Consider the following 11,248-nt stretch of genomic DNA (forward strand, 5'->3'; position numbering starts at 1 on the left):
TTAGGGAAATAATGAACTCCAAAGTGCATTACAACAGGACCCAAATCAAATCATGTTGTAGCATGTTAAATAGTGTTGCCCAAATTCATGTCCACTCAGAACCTCAGACTGTGCCCTTATTTAGAAATAGGGTCTTTGTGGATGTAATTAGTTAAGCTTCGTTTTTAATTTTAATTTTTATTAACTGTATTAGGTTAGTAAAATTATATAGGTTTCAACTGTACAATTCTATAGTACATTGTCTGCATATTGTATTGTGTGTTTGTCACCCTTCTGTCACCATGCATTTGACCTCTTTACCTCTTACTACCTCCTTTCATCCCCCTCGATAGGTGCCTGGATAAAGAAGATGTGGTAGATGTATACAACGGAACACTTATTCAGCCATAAGAAAAGATGACATACTGCTATTTGCGACATGGATGGGTCTTGAGAATGTCATGCTAAGCAAAATAAGTCAGAAAGAAAATGTCAAGAACTATATGATTTCACTCATATGTCGGATATAAAACTGAAAGTTAAGATTCTCAATATAAACACTTCCTGATTTAGGGTGGGCTCCAAACTCCACTATTGGCATCCTTACAAGAGAAAAGAGAGGGAGATTTGGACACAGAGAAACATGGAGACACACATGAACATACAACCACATGAGAGTGTTGGGGAAAATTAGAGTGATGCTTCCTCGAGACAGGAACATCAGGAGCTGCACGAAGCTGGAAGAAAAAAGGCAGGATTCTGCCCTTGAACCATTGGAGGGAGCAAGGCCCTGCCAACACATATCTTGGATTTCTAGCCTCCAGCATTGTGATGGAATTAATTTCTGTTGTTTTAAGCCACCCAGTTTGCAGTAATTTGTAACAGAAGCCCTAGGAAACTAATATACATGTCAAAGTTCTGTAGACAATTTATACAGCAGGAGCTCAATAAATACAGTTGCCTAACAAACCATCAAGATGAACCTGCTGCACCACTTTGGTCTCATCTCAGACTGAAGACCCAGCACTTCATGCTTCCTGTTTTAAACTTTGCAACCAGAGACACTTCATGTGGGGTAAGCATGGAGTTCAGAATACGGAACAATCAGACTGAGATTGGTGCACCTGCTAATCAAACCTGGCACTCGATTTCCAAACTGCTCATTCCAGCAGAAGCCTGTGAGTAGTTACACCCAAAGGAGGCTGGTACCCAGCACTGCAGGGATGTTTATATTACCTTCATCTACTTCACGTAGGGCCCTGTTAGAACTATACAATGCCTGATCTTTGCAATGATGTTGGAACAATCCCAGGCCTCAGGTCATCCATACAGGGTGGAGTCCAGTGAAAGACCACTTAGCTATCACTGGTCACACTGAGGGAGGGCTGCCTACAAAAAGAGGACAGGTGGGTCTGCCAAGAATGAGGCAATTGCACTTTCAAAGGGGTTGGAGGAGGGCAGAGGGAAAGCAAAAGTAGATAAAGCATGTGTTCTAAAAGACTCAGAGCAAACCATAGTCTGGAAGTTATCAGTTATCCTTGCTCTGCTATGCAGTACCCTGCCCATGAATGGCTAGGAATATTTTTAATCCTTTCTTTAACATCCCAGTGTTCTTAGTGCGGCCAAAATGATGATTCTCTTCTGCATTTCACTACTCATCTCTTTCCCTGCTGGTGAAGCTGTGGACTCTGAGTCCAACTCATTGTTCCTTATGTTCTTAAATCTTACTATTTGTCTCATAACTATGCAATTCTGATTTAATTCCAAGTTGGCAACACTCATAGTTGATTATTGTGTTATCATTCTCCATTTGCCTCACCCCATCATTCTCTGCCCTTCTTCCAGGCCCAGAGGCACTGGCCTCAATGTGTTGTATCAGCCAGGCCCTGTGTCCTAATTTCTGAGTAGGTAGGGAAGGTACTGGCAGGAGACAGGGGCGTTGGAGGAGAGAGATAGATCATATCCCTCCCCCTGCCACATCTGCACTGATGCCATGTCTCAGTGTCTCTATAGCACAGCTCCTGCTGGATCGCTTTGTGCGAGGCTAGAGCTTTGCTGACCTTTGGGCCTGGAGCTGGAGACGGCTTCTGTTGGTCAGGGGTGGGTTCCCTGAACACTAGCCTCTCCCTTGTGGCTCCCTCAGCTGTGCCCCCACAGCTATAAACAGAGCTTCCATTAAACTCCTTTTTATTTAAATCCCTGATACAGTTACCAATATGAATCATAATTTGCACATTTAACACTTTGCCCACTTGCAGGCATTAAACACACACACCACACACACACATGCACACACAGCCTCTTTGTGTTGTATGGAGTGTATGGTTTCAGAATCAGACACCACTAAATAAACAGTCATGCCCTTGGCTTGCTCTGTTTATTTGGGTTATTTAGTCTCTATGAATCTCTGCTAGTTCATCTTTGAAATAAGACTATAATAAATACAGGGTTATGATGAAGCTGAAATAAACAAATACCACATTTCTTGTGTGCCTTTCCCCCATCCCTTCATCCAACCCCATGCAAGTATTATAGACCCTGCTTGCCCCTGCACTGTCTGACTTCTGAGCTTACACCCACTGGGTGTCTGACCTGTTCCATGTGCTGTCACAGGCATGGCCCTTGCCCACCAGTCTCTTTCTGAGGCCAGTATTTGGGTGGTCTTGCCCATGTATCAAACCACTTTCCCAAATGCATTCAGTTAAGCCTCACCACCTCCATGTCAAGTGGAACAACTATGCTATATCCAGAGCGGGTAGTTGAGGCCAAGAGATGGCTGAAATGACCTGTCTATGGTCACCCAAAATTCTATGTCAGGTCTCTCGCCTCCTGTGCGGTGGCTGTGCTCGTACCCTGTTTCCTCCATCTCCTGAAGGAGATCCCACCACCACAAGGTTTGTGGTTTGCTCTGCTGGGTGTGAGATATGCCTGAGGAGATGATGACAATGACACATTTTTTTGTCACCAACCACAGGGCAGGGTGGGGGAGGTTGGTAAAGAAACCGTGGAGGAAGTCACTGTGGGCACAGAAGCAGCCCTCATGCCTTGCATGCAGTGACTTGGGCGGAAACAGATTCACTTCTCAACTTGATGAATTGGCAGCTGGACACGCAGCTGCTGGGTGTTTCCATCCTGACTGAAAACATTGAGTGACATGCCAGTGAATGGTCAACCACAAAAATTAGTGCTAAGGAAGACCTTGTTCATCCCTCGACCTTCAAGAATTATGCCTCAGTGGGCACAGCAAGGCAGAGTATGGTTAGACTAAAGAAGGTCTAAGATGGATACGAAGGTAGTTCAGAAGAAAGGGAAAAGTTGCAGGCATCCACAATGTTTCTGAAAAAAGATAAATTAATTCAGAGATCTGAACAAAGGCAAAGTAAAAGGGAAAACATTTGCCCTGGCTGGTGTGGCTCAGTGGATTGAGCACCAGCCTGTGAACCAAAGGGTTGCCAGTTTGATTCCCCGTCAGGGCACATGCCTGGGTTGTAGGCTAGCTTCCCCAGTAGGGGGCATGCAAGAGGCAACCACACATTGATGTTTCTCTCCCTCTTTCTCTCTCCCTTCTCCTTTGTCTAAAAATAAATAAATAAAATCTTTAAAAAAAGGGAAAACATTTTTACTGAGACTTGCTACTGGAGACTTCAGTTTTAAGATTGATTTCAGCAAAAGAAAAAGGAAAAGAAACACTAATATCAGTGTTATAAACTATATAAAAGTAAATAAACCCATAAAAGGAAGTTAAAGAAAGAATCCAAATGACTTTCTTAGCAAAGAATCTTTAGGAAGGAAATATGTTCTTTTAAACGACCTCAAAATATTCAGTGAAAGGTTTTGAAAGAGTTGCTGCAACTACTTGGCTTGTAATCTCCAAATTGAATCCATTTAAAGTTTTAAAAACCCAAAGTTTATACAAAACAGATAAAATGGTGAGTGATAGAGACTGCAGTAGGTTGTATATCCAGTAAATGGACCTCCCTCAAGTCATCTCTGCTGTGCTCCCTTCAGGCAAATGCTGTGGCCGTGTCTTTGGGTTTAAGCCTCCCTGCAGACTGACAATGAAGACCGTCAGAATGAGCAGGTCACCCATGTCCATTCATCAGACAAATGTGAAGCTCTAACTCATAAATAAAATGTGCAATTATTTTTTCCCATTTGTAAAAGCAATACATGCTCACTGCCAAAAACTGAGAAACAAAGAAAATCACAAAGCAAAACAATAGTCAACAATTTCACATTCTAGAGGTACTTATCGTTAACACTGGGAGATGATGCCTTTCCATATTTTTCTAGTTCCTTTATCATAAAATAAATAAGATTTAAGTATAAATATTATATGGATGTAAATAAATAATATACAGTATAAATGAAATAAAATATAAAGCCCTACAACATAAGTGTATTTTATTTCATTACATGGTTCTATCATTATTTAATCAGTCTACTATTATTAACATCAATCTTTTTAAATTTTTCCATTACAAAACCAAAGTTCTCTTTCTAATGTTTAATATAAATTGTCTTGTGACCCTAGCTGAGAAAAAAAACCAAACAATTAAACAACCGAACCCCAAACCTGTTTCTGTACACTTTCCATGTTATTTCAGGCCCCAGACCTTTCTTTGCGTGTGCCATTCCCTGAAGTGCTCCCTCCCTTCTGTTCTTCCAGCCGAGCCCCTGGCTTTTGGTTAAGGGTGCTTAACTACCAAGTCCTACATGTTTCAATGAGGAAGAAAAGACTTACCCTTTATTCCCAGAAGGGAATAAGGTGGGAAGCATAATTCCAAGTCTTCTCTCCCTCCTTGCTCAGTGCTCCTGAGAGGGGTCATGCAAGAACTTAGCCTCAGTGAGACCTGTTTCTCTGGTGGACAAAGTTAATGCTAAAGCTCATGTTTTCCTGTGACTTCCTTCTTTCCTCTTGCTTTAGTTGTACTTGATATGGGGGAAGCCAGTCATGGTCACACTTCTGGATGGGTAAATATCAACTCAGAAAACCCAGTTACCCTCATGTGGAAAGAAACTGGAAAGCCCAGAGAGTCAGAATTTCATTCTTTAAGCTAGCTTAACTAGTTACAAAGTCATAAGTATATACTTATGTACAGATGTAAATACCTATCTGATTTCTCTATATGATCCTCAGTGTTCAGAACTGGTTCAGACTCTCTGAACCAAGATGGCAGCGTAGGTAGACACACTGTGCCTCCTCGCACAACCAGAACTGGCAGAAAATCGAATGGCAAGGAAGTCCGACACCAAGTAGATAAAAAAGAAACATACATCCAGACCAGTAGGAGGGGTGGAGATGGGCACTGGAGCAGAGAGGACTCACGTGGGCATGGCGGTACCAAGACTGGTGGAGTATGGGATGAAAGGGGCAGGCAGTCTGACCACTAGCGGACCCTGTGGCCCTACAGTCATGCACAGATAAACCGAGAAGGCTGGAATCAGAGTGGCAGAGAATGGGGCAGGCAGAGCGGCGGGTAGCACCCCGCAGCCCCACATTCGCGCATAGATAAACCTGGACGAACAGCAGGGAGCAAAGCAGACTGAGTAACCCAGGGCTCCAGCTCGGGGAAATAAAGTCTCATACATCTGATTGAAAACGCCCCTGGGGGTTGGGGCGGCAGCAGGAGAACTCCCAGCCTCACGGGAGAGGTCGTTGGAGAGACCCACAGGGGCCTAGAGTGTGCACAAGCCCACCCACTTGGGAACCAGCACCAGAGGGGTCCAATTTGATCGTGGGTAGCAGAGGGAGACACTAAAATCCAGTGGAGAGTGGAGCAAGTGCCATAGCTCCCTCTCGGCCCCTCCCCCATGTACAGTGTCACAGCAGCAGCAACCAGTGTTACCCCACCCCGGGGAACACCTAAAGCTCCGCCCCTTTAAGTAACAGACTTGCCAAGACAAAAAAAAAAAAGGCCCAAAGGACAGAACACTTCAAAGCTCCAGAAAAAATACAACCAAGCGAGGAAGAGATAGCCAACCTATCAGATACACAGTCCAAAACACTGGTTATTAAGACACTCACAGAATTGGTTGAATTTGTTCGAAAACTAGATGAAAAAATGAAGGCTATGCTAAGAGAAACAAAGGAAAATATACAGGGAACCAATAGTGATGCGACGGAAACTGGGACTCAGATCAATGGTGTGGATCAGAAGGAAGAAAGAAACATCCAACCAGAAAAGAATGAAGAAACAAGAATTCAGAAAAATGAGGAGAGGCCTAGGAACCTCCAGGACATCTTGAAATGTTCTAACATCCGAATTATAGGGGTGCCAGAAGGAGAAGAGGAAGAACAAAAAATTGAAAACTTATTTGAACAAATGATGAAGGAGAAATTCCTCAGTCTGGCAAAGGAAATAGACTTCCAGGAAGTCCAGGAAGCTCAGAGAGTCCCAAAGAAGCTGGACCCAAGGAGGAACACACCAAGGCACATCATAATTACATTAGCCAAGATAAAACAGAAGGAGAGAATCTTGGAAGCAGCAAGAGAAAAGAACACAGTTACCTACAAAGGGGTTCCCATAAGGCTGTCAGATGATTTCTCAAAGGAGACCTTACAGGCAAGAAGGGGCTGGAAAGAAGTATTCCAACTCATGAAAGGCAAGGGCCTACATCCAAGATTACTCTATCCAGCAAAGCTATCATTTAGAATGAAAGGGCAGATAAAGTGCTCAGAGAAGGTCAAGTTAAAGGAGTTCATCATCACCAAGCCCATATTATATGAAATGTTAAAGGGACTTATCTAAGAAAAAGAAGATAAAAATATGAACAGTAAAAATGACAGCAAACTCCCAGTTATTAACAACCACACCTAAAACCAAAACAAAAGCAAACTAAGCCAACAACTAGAACAGGAACAGAACCACAGAAATGGAGATCACATGGAGGGTTATCAATAGGGGATTGGGAGGGGGAGAGAGGGGGAAAGGTACAGGGAATAAATAGCATAAATGATAGGTGGAAAATAGCAGGATGAGGGTAAGAATAGTGTAGGAAATGTAGAAGCCAAAGAACTTATAAGTATGACCCATGGACATGAACTATAGAGGGGAGAATGTGGGAGGGAGGGGGTGGGCAGGATGGAGTTGAGTGAAGGGGGGGAAATGGGACAACTGTAATAGCATAATCAATAAATATATCAAAAAAGAAAAAAGAAAATAAAAAGAACTGGTTCAGAACTCAAAAGTCTTCCCTGGGTCACATCCCTGACAACAAAATTAATCTTTTACACATATAATTTTTAGCACTCAACATACTGAATCACAATTATTTGTCTATATGCGCATATCCCATTTTAGTCTAAGATATCTTTGGGGTATAAATTATGTATTATTTATTCCCCCCTAGCATCATAGTCCCTGGCACACAGGAGCCACTTAGTGAAAATTTGTTAAACAATTGGCAAATTATCACTATATCACATATTTTTAAATAATCAGACCAATTTTAACTAAATAGGTTCCCTAGAAATATTAGATCGTTATAATCATAAGAAGTCTCTAGAACAGTGATTATCACTCTTTAGCATATTACTGAATCATCGGGAACATAGAACAATTACTGACCCCTCCCTCCCCCAGGGTTTCTGACTGGTCGTCTGGAAGCCCAGGTTTGCACTTCTCACAAGCTCCCAGGCGACGCTAATGCTGCTGGTCTGGGGACCACACTTTAAGATCTATGATGCTAGAGCAACATTTTTCATCAGAGGTGGCACTGACTATCATTAGTATCTCCTCTGATGTTCTCTAAGTTTCCAAATACCACTATAATATTCTGATTCAGAAAAGTGGGCCCAGGAATCCAACATTTCACATGTGATTCTATGGTGCAAAGCCATCTGCAGATCATTGGAAATCACTGGATGGGAGCCACACTCACAGGCAACCTTTGGAAGAGATGTAAAAAATAATTTCCTGGCCACTTCTTCTGTGACCTAGCTGAATTATTGAATAATTAAAACAATTTCTGGGGAAATTTACCCCAAGATACTTTAGTCACCCTCTCTATATTTTGGCTAAACTTTACTATTTAATTCCTGACTTTATCATCCACTATAGGATTCTGCTCTTCTGAACTTTCTGATATGGCTACAGCAAACCTCAGAATAGCAATATTGTTATCAACAAATATTAATTTGGTTCCTACTAAGTGAAAACCACCATGATGGTCCCAATGAAGAGAGTAGAAATTAAATATTTGCTGTTCTCTCGGAGGACCTTTTCAGCTAATTGGGAAGATAAGAAGTAGATACATTTTTTAAAAGATAGCTAAAAATTCCAAATAACAAATGATAATTATCAAAGAATACAGACAAGGAATGCTGGAGTTACTTGGAGAGAGAGGAGGATGGATACCTAAAGCTGGAGGAGTAATGAGAAACCATATGAAGGAGACACCACTGCAGAGCTGCATCTGAAGATGGAATTTAGGGGCAGGACTAAGCCTAGAATGAAGTTCCAAAGAAAGCCTGAGACCCACGCCAGTTGCGAAAGGAAAGTCCTGGTGATAGAAGTAGGACGTCTTGACTTCTATAAAAACAGCAAGGGTTTCTTTGACTATTAGCTATTGGCTCTCTTCTGCAGATGACATTGCTCTGAGATAGTAAGAATGTGGTCTGCCAAGCCATCTGCCATTTCCTGGCTAAGAACATCTCTTGTGCTGAAATGCAAAAATGATAGCAGTTAAAATAGCACAGAGAGAATGGTGGTCTGTGTTTATCAACATGTCTTAATATGTAGAAGGATCAGTGACTTAGACTTTACAGAAACTACATTCGTTCTAGTGAGCTCTGGGGTCCGGGAAGAAGTTAATCCAGAAATTAAATGGGGCCATGGCAAATAATAGCTCTTGCTTTATGTTTGGAGTAGGCGTGTGTGCGACCACCCACCCCTTAACTTTGCTGGAGCAGACACCAGCAGCAATGATATCATCAAGGGATTCCAGTTATTAAAGATCTGTGGAACTCCCTAAAATAATTGTGTAAGACAATGTACTCATCCAATCAGTGAATATGGAACCACACATGGAATCAGAAATAGAAAATACTGAATATTTCTAAATCAAAGGCAGGGTGCACTGAATTAAGATATAACTGCTTTAGTATCTACACTAGCAACCTCAAGGACCAGCTGTGGATAGAGTACTGAAGAGGCTAGCCAGAGCCTTGTTGCCATTGTACTCTTACAAAATAACCTGTCCACGTCTACAGCTTTGGCTAAGGGACATGACTAGACCATGTGTTTTTGCAAATAAACTCGTCTCCCAAGAAACAGCTGTATTGGCAATGGTAGAGATGATTGACCCTTGGTCAACAAGATTCACACTCATAGAAAGTTGAAATTGGCAGCCTGAGAGATTGGGCAAGTTACTCTCAAAAGCCAAGATAAAGTCATAGAGACTTGAGGTTGGAGGCTGTGTTGGACTGCAAAGCAGAGATTCCAGTCTGGGAAGAAGGCTGAGGATATAGCCTGACAGAAGAGCTGCCAAGTGACTTTCCAGTCCTTATGGGACCCAGCAGACTCCAAACACTTTATTTTTCTCAGTACTTAAAGGGGTAGCTGCAGATAGCTGCAAAGGGCCTGAGAAGTGGTACAGAAACTCTTATCCTTACCAAATTGATGTCTGCAGTCCAATGAGCCATGTGCTTGATTAAACGTTCATTGACATCCTCAATGGTTTTGCCTTGAGTAAATGAATCTTTATAGTTTTTAAGTGAATAGGCATCATTGCTGAAATCAAATGGGACCACAATGGCCCCTCTTAAATTCAGAGTTACTTGGAACACTGTGAGAAATCAGTTGACAGTATCCCAAGCCTGTCCTGTAGCAAAGCACAAATGTGGCCACTGATTTTTTTGTCACTATGAACTTTTCAAGGGATTTTTGTTCTTCCCTTTAATGATTAGAGAAATTTCCATATAACGTAACTACTCTACACACATTCACATAGCCTTGAGGAGCATCATTCATCGGCTCAGAAATCCTCAAATGTAGTGACACAACTTTGGCAAAAGGCCTTGACAAAGTCCTGTGAAAGTGAGTGTGGCTAATCACAAATCCACAACTGGAGGCTATTTTTATCTTGTGCTCAAATTTTTCAAGTGGTTCTGTCATAATTTCTGTGGCAAATTTCTGCATAAAAATCTTCCCTATTTGTCCCCCATTCCTGCTCCAGCCTAACCCTCCAAACTCATTCTGGGCTGGCTGCCATTTTGGATCATCCACATGGCACAGTTGAGTACACCTTATGCTGGAATGTACATACTATAACATGATGGTATTTTTGAAACAGTAACTGGTTTTTTTCTTCTGATATTTGTCACCTTCCTTTCATGTGTCTCCTACTTCCTTCCTTTCCCCCTGCTCATATTCAAGTAGATAATCATTTCTGGATTCATTGCCTCAAGGAAGGGCAGAAGACAGAAATGGTCTACTGGCTTAGCTTTTCTATTTCTGAAAGCCTCACCAAATAAGGAGATGATACCTAAATTTCTCAATAGAGAGAATATTTTAGAGAGAGATGAAAGGTCTACAGTTCTTTCAAGAAATGGAGATGTCAATAAGGCAAGGTCTCAAAAAGATAACCATACCACAGAGGAAGACAATACCTAAAGCACTGACTTTCCTCTCTGGACAAATACCCATGACAGAAATCTATTAATCTTCTAGGTTAATGGAGATGTCAGCATTGATGTTGTGGGTACCCTGGCTTCTCTCCACATTCTGGACTCCATGATTCTGTTGCAGCTCTAGTAAGAGAGAAGACTACAGTAACAACTAAAATTATATTTTTTAAATCCTCACCTCAGGATATCCCCACTGATGGGTGAATGGTGAGAGAGAAACATCGATGCAAAAGAGAAACATCAATCGGCCACCTCTCTCACGTGCTCTGAACAGGGATTAAACCTGAAACCCAAGCATGTGCCCTGACCAGGGTTTGAACCCACACCCTCTTTGGTGTATGGGACAATGCTCCAACCAACTGAGCCACCCAGCTAAGGCTCTGCTAACTTAGTCTGAACAGTTTTAGGGTCAGAATTAAGTTCATAGAAAAGAAATAAAGAAAGAAGGCACACTTTTAAAAACTAAGCCTTACATCTATAGTATCAGTGTTCTGCAAGCTTGTTATCAGGCAGGTATTTGCTCTAACCCTGTTTCAACAGCTTGAGTGGAGTTGGTTTATCTGTGTTTTCCTACAGACAACCATGTTTTCTGTGTGCTGAGAATCTTCCCGGCAAGAACACTCACCCCATGTGTAAAGG

Source organism: Desmodus rotundus, chromosome 3 (assembly GCF_022682495.2).
Source record: "Desmodus rotundus isolate HL8 chromosome 3, HLdesRot8A.1, whole genome shotgun sequence".
In the NCBI taxonomy this organism is placed as follows: domain Eukaryota; kingdom Metazoa; phylum Chordata; class Mammalia; order Chiroptera; family Phyllostomidae; genus Desmodus; species Desmodus rotundus.